Source organism: Urtica dioica, chromosome 8 (assembly GCF_054948205.1).
Source record: "Urtica dioica subsp. dioica isolate 48M chromosome 8, U.dioica_male_clone48M_v1_H2, whole genome shotgun sequence".
Lineage (NCBI taxonomy): Eukaryota > Viridiplantae > Streptophyta > Magnoliopsida > Rosales > Urticaceae > Urtica > Urtica dioica.
Window position 1 is genome coordinate 4445323 of NC_142763.1, and position 14362 is coordinate 4459684.

At 44.7% G+C, this 14362-nt stretch overlaps 1 pseudogene; it reads right to left on the reverse strand.

Annotated features, from left to right (window-relative positions):
• Positions 1-11910: 11910 nt before the first annotated feature.
• Positions 11911-14089, reverse strand: LOC149387431 (3-ketoacyl-CoA synthase 4 pseudogene; annotated as a pseudogene).
• Positions 14090-14362: the final 273 nt, after the last annotated feature.

The window sequence follows — 14362 nt, forward strand, 5'->3', positions numbered from 1 at the left end:
GACATAAATACGTGAAGTTTAATTTTAAGAAATTCGAATAATCATCGGAAGTTCAACTCATACCTTATGCTCTGGCGAGTCGAACGCCTCTATTGCTTTCAACCAGGCTTCCTGGTTGTAGCCATCGGGAGTTTCATTTTTAGCGAGATCCTTACTCCCGCAAAATGTCTTGAAGAAGAGCTGCGACAACCTCGACTTCTGGCCACGACGCATCCTCTTCGCATCGCGAATGATAGCCATATCAATCTCGTTGCGAATAGGATCTGCAGGCACAAGCTCGCCACTCTCGGGATGTGCATAAACGAAGTTATACTCGTTATGAATCGAGTTCATAAGAGCCGCCACACTCTGCGCAGGCACATGATTCCAGTCTGGGAGGTCGACTGGAATGGTACTCTTGATCAGGTTTCCTAATCGGTTTTGGAACGTCCCGATCAACGGATTTTGCTCCCGGACGTCTTGGTAGAACGCCTGCGCATTCTGATCGTAGCGAACTGTGTTCGCTCCAGGGGTCCCAACACGAGCTCTCGCAGAAACGACGCCAGTCGTTGGTCCCCGCTTCTTCCTCGGCATCTGCGGGGGGTCACGCTCTCCTCCTGATGGGTCCTGACCTGAAGTAGACATCCTGCAAAATGAATTGTAGTTAGTATTTTTAATTACTATGTAATTACTATTCGACGACTACGTTTATTACATGGTGTTAGTCATTCATCGTTCTCACTCGATGTAATGTTAGTATCGACATCAACATCGTCTCCCTCAAAAACAGCAAGCGCCTCATCTTCTTCATCCACTTCTTCATCATCTTCAACGACATTAACAAGCTCGGCCGATGCAGTTTCGTGTCGATGATTAAGACGATCGATATTTGACAATTCTATTGTTAATAGAATCGATGCTGAAGTGGTCGGATCAACTTCAGGAATGTCCCATATCCCACGTTGATTGCATTCCTGAACGATTTCCCATTCGCGACCCTTAACGAGATCTTGAATGTAAAACACTTGTTTCGCTTGAGTCGCGAGTATAAACGGCTCTTCTGTAAACCACTCTTTGGCGGTATACGAACTCGTTGCTCCGGTGGTCTTATCAACGTGCACTATACGTCCTGCATTGTACTTGTCACCATACCATATGCATTTGAACAGTACGACACGACAGTTATGTGTATAGTTCAGCACGATTACGTCTTCCATTCGACCGTAAAAGTTGAAGTCGTTCAGGGGCACACAAACACCGCTATTCTGGGTGATTCGTTGGTTATCACGACGACGAGTGATGAACTTCACGCCATTCACAAAGCAACTCGGATACTGATGAGCAATTTGCATAGATCCCGTAGACAACGCGTAAAGTTCTTCAGACACGTCGGAACCACTAACTTTCATGTCATAAATCTGGAATATACAAATTAAGATGATGTCATTAGCAATTTTAGTAGCAATTTTTCGCAAATGAATCCTTTCGGTTTACCTTTTTCGCAAACCAAATTTTGAATTCTTTTCTGTGCATTGCTTCGAGATCAGAATCTGCAGTTCCCGCTTCAGAGTTATTTTGTATAAGTTCCAAATGCTCACTGTTAACATTACGTAATTAGATGTAAATCAATGAGCTAGATTATGTACACATTTAAATGAAAGAATCCCTTACATCAAATACGGATCGATTTCTGGACAATTGGTAAAAATGTACCACTCCGCCTTCTCTTTTTGGTCGTCGTCTAAAACTATCGGCTTCATCATCCCGTAAGGCACACAGTTTTCAGATCAAAAAACACTAAGTTCCCGCACTTGAACTTCATCGACAGTTTTCTTATCTTCGAGATACCTTGCAACAAATGTCAATGCCTCTTCTACAACGTACGCTTCCGCAATGGAGCCTTCGGGTCTAGCTCTATTTCTGACAAATTGTTTTAACGTTCCAAGGTATCTCTCAATTGGGTACATCCATCGCATATGCACCGGACCGCCACAAATCTTCCACTTGCTCATCTGCACGCACTTCACTCGGAGTCGGATCCGTAAAATCGTCGAAGTCCTCGTGATCCATTATATCATGGAGAGCATCGTGCAATCCACCGACTCCTCTTTGGTTAGTCTCGCTGGCATCTTCTACCATTCGACGTTCGCCGTGATGATACCATTCGGTGTATCCCGGAGTAAACCCCTTGTTCAAAAGGTGATTCTTTACGACCCCGATGTCCAGACATCTCACGTTATTGCAAGACTTACAAGGACAACGATAATGACCGTTTTCATTCGGGAGTCTGCTTGCAACGCGGATAAACTCGTTAACCCCTGTTTTATATTGCAAACTCAACCGATTGTTCTCGGTAATCCAGTCCCTACTTGGATTTGACATTCTTCTTAATGAGACGGAAAATTGGGGGATAAAACTGAATCGTTAGAATTCATTTTGTAAGAATGAATTATTAGGAAATTGAGAGGTACAATTGAGAGTGAATCGTTAATATTTGAAATTTAGAGTGAATTATTATGAAATTGAGAGTGATGAATTGTTAGGAAATTGATAGTGGATCGTTAATATTTGAAAGATTCGAGAGCGAATTTGTAAGAATGAAAGAGAAATTGTGATTGACATGTATTAATTTTGAAAAGTGGTTAGAATTCGTTAATATATACAAATTCACTACTGATCATTTCATTAACGAGTTAACCAATTTCGACAAATTAGTTAATTCGTTAAAATATATTATCAAAAGAGTTAATTCAAATTAATTCAAACATATATATAACCAACCAAGACTATCTAACCAACCAAGACTATCTAAACATATTATTAAATTAATTCAAATTAACATTACTATACAATCAATAAGTTTAAATTAAATTTAACATGTTACTATACAATCTAAACATATTATTAAATTAATTCAAATTAACATTACTAAAATCAACATAACATTTGTTAATTCAATCCAAACATATCACTTACTAAATCACAAACCTAAGCATTTTATTATACAATCTAAACATGTTATTAAATTAATTCAAATTAACATTACTAAAATTAACTATATTTACAATATAACATTACTAACAAACTAAAATGTGTAAATTAACATTTCAAATTATAATTTATATATAAAACTAACCTAAACTAAACTAGCTATCTAATTAAGTTTCTAATTAATTAGACCACATATAAGAATATAAATAAATGAACTAACCTCTTGAAGAGTCGACGAGCAAAGACGGTGGCTTGAGGCTGTGAGCGACGGAGCAACGGACAAAAGCTCGGGGTTGTGTTGAGACGTCCTCGGACGAAGGGACTGTCTCGCAGCGAGAGCCTGTTTTGGGCAGCGAGGCTCGCAGAGACAGCGAGAGTGAGATTGAGAGGTACACTGAGAGAGAGAGAGAGAGAAAGAGAGAGAGAGAGAGATTACCGGCCGGAGCTGGGTCGTGGAGACTGTGACTCGGTCTCGATCTTCAGCCGGAACGCGTGAATGGTGAAGGGTGACGACGACTCGGCTCGTCTCTGGTGAAGCGAGAGAGAGAGAGAGAGAGAGAGAAGAGAGAGTTAGAGAGTGAGAGAGTGAGTTGGTCGGGCCTGGTCGGGTGGGTCGGGCCTGGTCGGAGAGAAACAGAGTGAGATTGACGGAGAGAGAGTGAGACAGAGAGAGAGAGAGAGAGTGAGGCGTACCTGGAGGACGGCGCCGGGGAATGGAGGCGGGGCTGGTCGCGTCGGAGAAGAGCGTCGGGCTGGAGGCGGGGCTGGTCGCCCGGGGACGAGCGTCGGGCTGGAGGCGGGGCTGGTCGCGCCGGGGACGAGCGTCGGGCGCTGGAGGCGGGGCTGGTCGCGCCGGGGACGAGCGTCGGGCGCTGGAGGCGGGGCTGGTCGCGCCGGGGACGAGCGTCGGGCTGGAGGCGGGGCTGGTGGCGCCGGGGACGAGCGTCGGAGAGAGAGAGAGAGAAGAGAGAGTTAGAGAGTGAGAGAGTGAGGTTGGGCGAAGAAGAAGACGCTCGGGTATATAAATACCCTAAAACTATTAGGTGCGACATTGTCGCACCTAATAGTCATAAGTGTCGCACCTAATATGACTTTTAGGTGCGACACTGTCGCACCCAATGTGAAATTCCAGAACCCAAAATATTCGGGGGGAATTTCTGACCGTTTTAAATTTTTAAACCCATTAGGTGCGACACCAGTCGCACCCAATACCATTAGGTGCGACATATGTCGCACCTAATAGTATCCGGTGCGACAATTGCATATCAGGTGCGACAAAGTCGCACCGGATAGCCATAATCATCAGCGAAATTTTTAGGCGCTTGGAAGACTATCGGGTGCGACATGTCGCACCTAATATGTTCTTAGGTGCGACATTTAGGTGCGACATGTCGCACCTAATACCCTTCCGCACCCAATATGTTAATTTGTAGTAGTGCCACTCGAATTATGCTCTGAGAAAACTCTCAAGACATAAGCTGTGATTAGCATGAATAGCCTTTTAGTGAATGAGTCAAAGAGCTCAGTAACATAACCCAGTGTCCATGATCACTTCAGGATTTAGATCAAGTCTCACTGTGACCATCATAGTGGCCTCGGTTAGTGTGTCGTAACGGTCCTTAAACGAAACATCTACACCAAGACCTATCCGGGTCGTACACTTACCGCAAGTGTAGAATGCTCCCACATAGTGATCAGCCTTCACCCATGTGTTCCACATATATGACTTTAGATATAGTTTTCCAGACGTATATCAGTCATCGACCATGTTTTAGCACACCGTCCGAACTCAGGTGCCCATCACGTGACTCAGTTAGATACGGAGGCTATGGAATAATGAATGTTTAATAAATCTCATTAAATAAGAAATAACGCTTTCAATTCAAATCGATAATAAATGTCAAACTTTATTTTATTAATAATTTCAACGATAATTTACATAAGTATCTTCTCGTGGGCAAGAATTCCTAACAAAATAAACCCAAGTGTAACGAGTGAAATCATCAACAAATGAAACGTAGTATCTAGAACCACCCTTAGTAGACACGAGAGCAGGTCCCCACACATCAGAATGCACAAGATCAAACGGAGCAAGAGAAGACGAAACACTTTTATGAAAAGGTAAAGCTGAAAATTTTGCAAGTTTACAACCACTACAATCAGAAATATCCTGGGAGTTCAAATTTCCTAAAACTCCCGTAGAAACCAAAAAACGCAAACGAGACGCTGAAACATGACCCAAACGAGAATGCCACAAATAAAAGTCAGACGACAAATGACTCAAACGAAAAGAAGATAAATCCACACTAGAGGCAGCCACATCCGTTACTTTAAGTTCATCCAAGACATAGAGTACCCCCTGCTTACGGCCTGTCCCAATCACCATCTGAGATCGCGGATCCTGAACACAACAAGATGAAGAAGAAAAAGTGACTACGAAACCAGAATCGATCAATTGGCTAACAGACACAAGATTTAAAGCATGACTAGGAATATAGTAGACATCAGGAATGGAAATATGAGATGTAACAACAGAACCAAAACCCTCTGATGGCATACGGGTGCCATCGGCGGTCATAATGGGTATGGACGAGTGAGGGGACAAAGACACAAAAGATGAAAAATGAGGGGACATATGGTTAGAAGCACCCGAATCAAGTATCCAAATGGAGGATGGTATACTTGAGACTGACGATGAAGATAAACCTTTAGAGGAAGAGGCTGACATGGCATGAGGCTGAGAGGCAAGGAAGTGCTGGAACTGCTCAAACATGTACGGGTCCACAGATGGGGCAGCAACGTCGTTGGTGGGCGGAGGTGTCCACGGAGGTGTAGGACGAGGTGCCCACGGAGCCGTTGGACGGGGTGCCCACGGAGCCGTCGGGCGAGACTGAGGCTGGGTTGGGCGTTGTTGCTGCTGCTGCTGCGGCTGTGCTCTGTCCCTGCCTAACTTCGGACACTGAGCCTTCCAATGTCCCTTCTCTTTACAGAAGGCACATTTATCCAGAGGGAGTGATGACCTGGACGTACTACCAGCAGGAGAACGGTACGGGGCAGCAAGGACAGCAGGCACCGCGGGTGATGGACTTTCCTTGTCAATCTTGGACTTGAGACGAACCTCTTCGGCCAGCAGCTCGTTGACCACAGAATCAACAGAAGGAAGAGGACTGCGGTGAAGAATCGCACCACGCAATCCCTCAAAGTCGTCACGAAGGGCCATCAGGAACTGAACCAATCGCTGCTCTTCACGCCGAGAGATGTAAGCCGCCACTGCCCTCAATTCAGCCGACTCAGTCAATGCCAACTGATCCCACAATGAGGACATGGCAGAATAGAACTCTTGAATACTCAAACCGTTTTGCCGAAGCGCACGAATATCCATCTCACACTGATACTGTTTGGCAAAATTAGACTGAGTATAGAGTCTCTCTAGATGTCCCCAGACCTCCTTCGCAGTCTCGTACTTCGCCAACTGAGCACCGATCGAGTGGGTAACAGAATTGTTAATCCACGTGATAATTTTCGCGTTGTCAGACTCCCAAACATCAATCGAAGTTGCAAAATCTTCAGCCTTCTCATCGGTAGGCTTACGACGCACACCCGTTACATATCTCCACATCGATTTTCCACGCAAAAAATTCCTCATAACATAACTCCAATATGAGTAATTTTTGCCATCCAGTTGAACACCAATTGCCTGAAGGGAATCATCTCTACGACCCGCCATATCGAAAAAGCACAAATCCAAACACTCCAAAAAACAACGAAATCCAAACAAACAGATAGAAACCCCCAAATCGAAATCCGAAAACGAAATCAACAACGCATCCAAACAGCACCGAACCGATGAACAGGACAATCACTCAACCAATTACGACATCCACAAATCAAGAAAAGGAGGCGAAAATACCAACGATACGGACGAAAAACGTAGCTCGATCCGCGAACACCGTGCTTGGTATATTAACTTTCTTCAATCAATTAACAAAAGCCATGAATGGAGAAGATGGCTCTGATACCATGAAGATTTAGGGATACAGAGAAAAAGAGGAAGTATGAATTGATGAATTACAGAATAGAATAGTCTGGATATATATAACCCTAATACAACCAAAAAGGGAAATAAAGAAAAAGGGAAATAATCCTAAATACAATAATAATAATAATGACTAATATATTATATATATACGCTAATACTATTATTATGGGAGTTTCTGGACTGGAGCATAGTACAATTTTCAGATTTTATTCATGACTAAAATTCTTTCTTGTTTGAATCTGATTGCCAATGTATAATGTATTTGTATTTGTTATTAAGCCCAATCACCGTATCGGTTGAATCATCTATGGGTTTTGTTTTAAGGATACTTTGAAGGGTTGTGATGAGCCTTTCTATATATATATATATATATATATATATATATATAGCTCATTCATTCCAATTTGAAGGAAAACACTGAACAAAATAGCTCTGTAAGAAAATAGCACAACAAGTTTTGGGGATATGCCTTATTTTTTCATCCTTTCTCCCAACCCAGGATTTTAATTGCGTCACGCGAATAGAATACTAGTGACCGTACGTTATATATAGAGTTTCGCAATTTTTATATGTTTGACTGGTTTACTGCTCGGATTGACATATTATATGACCAAAAAGTAGAGCTCTCACGTAATTTCTAAACGCATGATGCAAATAAAAAATATGACCAAAAGTAGAATTGAAGCGTAAAGTGTTCTGTTGATGACATATTTTGTATCTTAAATCTTAATTATTATAAGGATCTGTCACGCTAACTGTTTCAATGCATATACAAGATGTTGTATTATATTACGTACCTAGGATTTGTATGGAAGCTGCCAACATAAAGTGATTTATGGAGCTTAGATTATCTAGGTTACTTAGAACTGTATGTTTAATATACATTTGAACTTTCAGAAGTACTATTAGGTAGAATAATAAAGATATTCATATATAACTTGCAAACATTAACAAAAATTCACGTTTTTTTTTTTTGAGGGAAAACAGAGATTTCATTAAACCGTATTCAGGGAATGAACATCCTGATAGATACAATATTCCAGCCACGCAGGGCACATATCAGACCAAAATTATGACTCCGGAGACTTCAGATAGGTGCGAGCTACACAATTAGCCGCCCTATTACACCACCTTGGCACCCACCGGCAAAACCCAGGAGAAGCCACCTCTCTGGCCAACGCCAGGATGTCGGCTATGATCGGACCTTGGAGACCGTTGAGTTTAGTCCCAAGCACCAATTGAGTGGCCCGCAGACAATCAGACTCCACCAGCCGAATACGCCAACCCCGCACCTGAACAAAGAGAATCCCGCTCCGTAATGCTTTGCACTCAGCCGTCAATGCGGAATCCACACTTTCGAAGGACGAGGCTGTAACGCCAACCACCTCACCTAGGTGATTCCTCACCACACCCCCCCACAGCCGCACGACCTATTCTCGCATCCCACGCCGCATCGACATTAAGTTTGAGCTCCCCCGGGTCAGGCCTAACCCAACCCGTGTGTCTCGGCGAGCTACTGGCATTTTGAGCCTTCGATTTCCCGGTGACTGCCTTGAAGCTCTCTAGCCAACAAGCGACCTCGCTCACCCAGGCCTCCGGGGTCTTGACGTAGTGCTCAAACAAACGAAGATTCCTGTCGGACCACGCTGCCCAGATCAAGCCGCAGAAGAGGACGAGACCCTCCTCCGGGAGGCTGACTAACGCGCGTAAACAAATCTCCGGGAATGGGAGAGTTCCCGTCTTCTCCACCCAACGCTGCAAAGAGGAATTTTCCCAAATGGCCCGAGCACGCTCACAACTCCAAACCGCATGAAGAGCATCCTCCGGGAGCGCTCCACAGAAGGAGCAAAAAGGCAAGCACGAGACCCCTCTCCGCCGCAGAGTGCCGTAAGTGGGCAGAATTTCAAACCAGGCCCGCCACAACAAGTGTTTGATCTTTGGCGGGATGTGGAGGCTCCACACCTTCTTCCACCAACTCGGCTCCACGCTATCCGAACACGACAGGCCCATAACCGCCTCTGCTCTCGCCAAACGGTACCCCGAGCGCACCGAATACACCCCGTTGTCTTCATAGTGCCACACCAATCTATCTCGACCACTCGTCGTTCCCAACGGAATTTTCAGAATAGCTTCAGTGTCATAAGGGGACATGACATCAGCGATGAGATCCCGATTCCAATGCCTCCCATCTAACAAGTCGGCCACTCTCCAAGGATATCCGTCATCCGGCTCCGTAGTTAGCACCGAGAAGGCCCCCGCTCTCGGGACCCAAGGCTGAGAGAAAGCTCGGATATTGCCTTCCCCTATTTGCCAACGAACGCCTTGGCGCACCAAATCTCGTCCCCAACATAAACTCTTGCACAAGAAGGAGAACTGATCCTTGCACTCAAAATCCAGTACCGAAGTAAAAGGAAAGTACTTGGCCTTGAGGACCCGCGCCATCAAACACTCCGGATGTTGAATAATCCGCCACGTGATGCGGCCCACAAGAGCACGGTTGAAGTCGCCGAGGTCTTTGAAACCTAACCCACCCTCACTTTTCGGCCTAGCAATGAACTCCAACCGCTTCCAAAAGATAGGTCTTTTGTCCTCCGAACCACCCCACCAAAATCGGGCAATGAGACTATGGAGCTCATTGATGAGTGCGGACGGGATTTTGAAGAGGCTCATAGAATAGGCCGGAATCGCTTGAACCACCGCCTTGATGAGAACTTCACGACCCCCCGCCGAAAAGATCTTCGCTCTCCACATTCGAAGTTGTTTGTGGACCCGGCTCGTAAGGTTGCTAAAGACCGCCACTTTGTTTCTCCCTACATGGACCGGCAACCAAGGTATCTTTCGAGATCTTCCACCACGGGAATGTTGAGCAAGTTGGAGAAGAAGCCCGCCGCCCCTCCCATTAAGTTACGAGAGCAACACATCACCGATTTATCCATGTTGACCACTTGACCCGATCCCCTTTCGTAGACCTCCAAGATCGTGCGCACCGCTCGACAACAATCCTCCCTTGCTTCACAAAAAAGAAGGCTATCGTCCGCGAAGAGGAGATGAGAGACCGACGGCGCCGCGGGTCTACAAGCAAACCCCCTTAGGAGACCTAGCCGCTCTTGACCGCGAATGAGAGCGGAGAAGCCCTCTGCACATAGGAGAAAGAGATATGGGGAGAGGGGGCACCCTTGACGAAGACCTCTTTTCGGAACAATCGTCCCTCCAACTTTCCCGTTGATGACCACAGAGAAGATCGGGGAGGAGATACATTCAGCGACAACACCCACCAATCTCGGCCCAAAACCAACCCTCTTCATCATGGCAATAACAAAACCCCACTCCATCCGGTCGTACGCTTTACTCATGTCGAGCTTTAGAGCCAAAACCCATTTCTTCCCCTTTGTACGCATCTTGATCGAGTGGAGAAGCTCGTAAGCAATGGCGGCGTTGTCCGTAATAAGCCTCCCCGGGACAAAGGCGCTTTGGGCCTCGGAAATGATAGAAGGGAGGACTCCCTTGATCCTATTCGCCAAAAACTTTCGTGACGATCTTGAGAGTGACATTGCAAAGACTGATAGGCCGGAAATCCTTAACCTTAGTCGGGTTTTTTACCTTGGGAATGAGCACTATGTTTGTCGCGTTCCAGTCTTTAACGCTCGCTCCCCGGTTCAAAACCCCTAAACATTCTCCTCGGACACTAGGCCCCACGGTCTTCCAAAATTTTTGGAAGAAAATAGCGTGAAACCCGTCGGGGCCTGGGGCCTGGCCTTCCGGGGTCCCATAGAGAAGAGAGCTTTATCCACCTCCTCCTCGGAAAACTCTTCCTCCACCATATCACGTTCCAGCCCCGATAGGGAAGCCACATCTTCACTCGTTATCATTCGGAACTCATCTTCGGTAGCCCCGTTCGAACCAAAAATCTCAGCGAAATATCTCTCAAAAGTATCCCGGACTTCCATCTCCGAAGTCTTCCACACCCCATTCTCGTCGAGAATACCCAAGCGGAGAAAGTCCCAAAAATTCACGTTTGTTCACGCCTTTTTTAGTATTAAATACAACCATGATTTGTCATATTTGATACAAATACCAACCACTTATATATATATATATATATATATATATATATATATATATATATATATATATATATATATATATATATATAGCATGAAAAAAAAAAAGTCATCAGCGAAAATTTTCAAAATTTGATTATAGTACCATAGAATATATATTTGTATCACTAACATGTTATATTGAAGATTATGTCATTATGTATGCTTCTAAACCGTTAAATATGTAGAGAATTTTTTTGAACTAGACATATAACAAGTTATCAAAGAATTAGAAAAAAAAACTAATTTAACAAGTTTAAAAACTGTATTTTCATTTTGATTTTGATGAAATAAAATTTTATAATTAAACCTCAAACTATTTGATGCTTTTTGATTTTTGAGTTATTTAATTTTTTAACTCTGTATTTACTCTCCATCTCTTTCGTCATCTTAATTGATCTCGTTTTCGCTTCTAAATTAGTACGAGACTCCAAAAATTTGAGATTAGTATATAATTGATCCCTGCAATATCACATTGTATAGATCTTTGTATTATAATGCGAAAATACTCTCATTCCCATGTTATCAAATACCAAGTTGGAATATTTCTATTCCTTCCCACGTTTGCATTAAATTTCACAACTATTAGAAGTTAGAGCACTAACACAAAAAAAACACACAATACTTATCAAATCAAACCAAACCAAACCAACCAAACAAGAAAAACCGTACGTGCATGTGTCATACCACTCACAACTCAAACAAACCACCCTCACTCTCCTCCGTACGTAAACACACAAAGTACACACGCATATATATATATATATATATATATATATATATATATTATATACATACATATCATCGTTGAACAACAGTGACCGGATAATCATGAATACAGTCATCCCAAGGGTTCTCACTCGACGGTTCAACGTCCCTGATCGCCTCCCAAACAGCGCTGTTGCACTTAAAGCCGCTCCCGAACGCGATCTGCCAAACCCTATCCCCTCTCTTCACCCTCCTTTTTGCCTCCACGTAGGCGAGCTCGTACCATATCGAGCTCGACGACGTGTTCCCGAACCGGTGCAGAGTCATCCTCGACGCCTCGGTCTGGTCCGGCGAGAGCCTGAGGCTCCGCTCGAGCTCCTCGATCACCGCCCGCCCGCCCGCATGGATGCAGAAGTGCCCGAACGCCCGGCCAAACTCCGGCACGTACGGCCGGAGCTTGTTCCCGGAGGGGAAGACCCGCGCGGCGGCGAACCGGAGCTGCTCGGAGACCGGGAGGACGAGGGGGCCGAGCTCGGTGATGTTCCGGCGAAGGGCCCGAGCCGCGACGGACATGAGGTCCTTGGAGAGCGAGACTCCGGTCTCGCCGGCGGTGTCTTGGCGCTGGACGACGCACGAGAAGGCCGAGGTGTCGTCGTCGGAGCCGCCGCGGTGGGTCCGGACGGCGTGGAGGAGCTTGTACTTGGCGCTCCGGCGGGATGAGGAGAGGAGGAGGGCGGCGCCGCCGACGCGGAAGAGGCAGTTCGGGAGGAGCATGGACTTGTCGTTTCCGAAGTACCAGTTCTGGGTGATGTTCTCGGTGCTGACGACTAGGGCTAGGGTTTCGCGGCGGAGCACTCGGAGGAGGTCCTTTGCCAGGTCAACGGCGATCACTCCGGCGCTGCAACCCATGCCGCCCAGGTTGAATGTCCGGACATCGCTCCTCAGCCGGTACCTATAGGGCATGTAGATATATAGACCATATATTATATGGTTATGGGAAAAAAAAATTATGTAGGTAGAAAATTTAATGTTACTATATGTAAATTGTAAAGTAAATCCTATGAGGTGAATTGAGAACCCTAGCTGATAGCTATATAATAAATTATATTAGTGATTATATTAGCTAGGTCGTTTGAACTTTAGCTATGGTTTTATTATTTATTATTCCAACTACTTGTTGTGGCAATTGCATGCATGTTTTATTTAATTTGTCATCATTTAATTATGTTTTATATTATTAACTGTAAAAAAATTACTGATAATTAATAACATTATAATCATTTTTTTCCAAAATAATTAATTACTTGAAGATCAGTTTATCAATTGAATTATATTTTAGATATATCTAAAAATATGACCAATAACGCTTAAATATGACTTGTTATACCAAATATTGTTGACCAAACTAATTGGAAAATTATGATTATATAGTCTGTTTTTTTTTTCTTCCTCTTCTTTTTTGGGCTGTGAGGTGTAGTATACTATTAGCTACTAAATATATAATTTCGGTCAAACTAGTGATGTTTTCTGAATTTTTGACATTTTGACAAACAAACAAAAAAAAGTTTGTTATCCATATATTTCAAAATTTATCATTCAATAATTCCAATGTCACAGCTGTTTGCCTAAACTAACTAAACATACTTTGAAAAAATAAATGGAGGCCTCTCAGGCCGTACCTGTTGACTATAGCGGCGGAGAGGGACGGGGTCGGAGCGAAGAGGCTACAATTGACGACGACGATCCCGACATCCCTGGCAGCGACGACGCCAGGGTTTCCGGCGAAAAGGGCATCGACGGCGCCGAAGACGACGGACTCGGCCTCGGCTCTGGCGTTGGCCATAGAGAGGTCGGCGGGGACGCGGTGGACTCCCTCGGGGAGGTAAGTCTCGTCCCCGAGCCCCGACCGAGACAGGATCTTCGCCTGAAACTCCATCGAGGCCTCGTCGAAGCGGCCGGCGAGCCGCGAGTGGTTCAGGAACTTGGCCGTGGACGCCTTCAGGTGCGGCGGCGCCTTGAAGCACGCGAAGTCGACGAGGTACACCGGCCGCGGACGCCTCGCCAGGTATATCACCGGCGAGATCGCCACCGCGGCGAAACCGGCGGCGGCGAGGTAGTCGCCGGAGCTTCTCCTCCGCCTCGAGAGCTCGGCGAGGATGGTTACCGTTAAGGGGACGAGGATTAGGGTTATGAAGTTTGTGGTTAGGTAGTCACGGACGAGTCTGATGTGTTTTGTGATTCGGCTCTGATGAACAGCTGAGTGATCGTTCATGTTTGTTTTTTTCTAGTGAGTGAGTGAGTGAGAGATTACTGTAGTTTATTTTTATAGATATGGAATGAATCTATATATGCGTGTGTGTGTGTGTGTATATATATATATATATATATATATATATATATATATATATATATATTAAAATCATGGTGTGTATTAGGGTAAGAAGTGTGAGCGTTGATGTTGGGAAAGAGGTTTTGGAGGGAAGTTGAAAGTTGATACAACTACTACAACCACGACTCGTACCATACACCGTACATGTAGATATTG